Source organism: Chinchilla lanigera, unplaced genomic scaffold, assembly GCF_000276665.1.
Source record: "Chinchilla lanigera isolate Chin_1 unplaced genomic scaffold, ChiLan1.0 scaffold00106, whole genome shotgun sequence".
Classification (NCBI taxonomy): domain Eukaryota; kingdom Metazoa; phylum Chordata; class Mammalia; order Rodentia; family Chinchillidae; genus Chinchilla; species Chinchilla lanigera.
Window position 1 is genome coordinate 1478197 of NW_004955507.1, and position 250 is coordinate 1478446.

The following is a 250-nucleotide window of genomic DNA, read 5'->3' on the forward strand; positions in this document are numbered from 1 at the left end:
AATGAAAAGGGTGAAATCACCACAGAACCTATAGAAATTCAGAGGATCATCAATATCTACTTTGAAAATCTTTACTCCCATAGGATGGAAAATGCAGAAGAAATGGACAGATTGCTAAATATGTATGAGTTATCAAAGTTGAATCAAGAAGATATAAAAATCTTAATAACACAGTATCAATTAATGAAATTGAAAATGTAGTTAAAAACCTACAAAAAAGAAAAGTCCAGGTCTTGATGGATTCACAGTT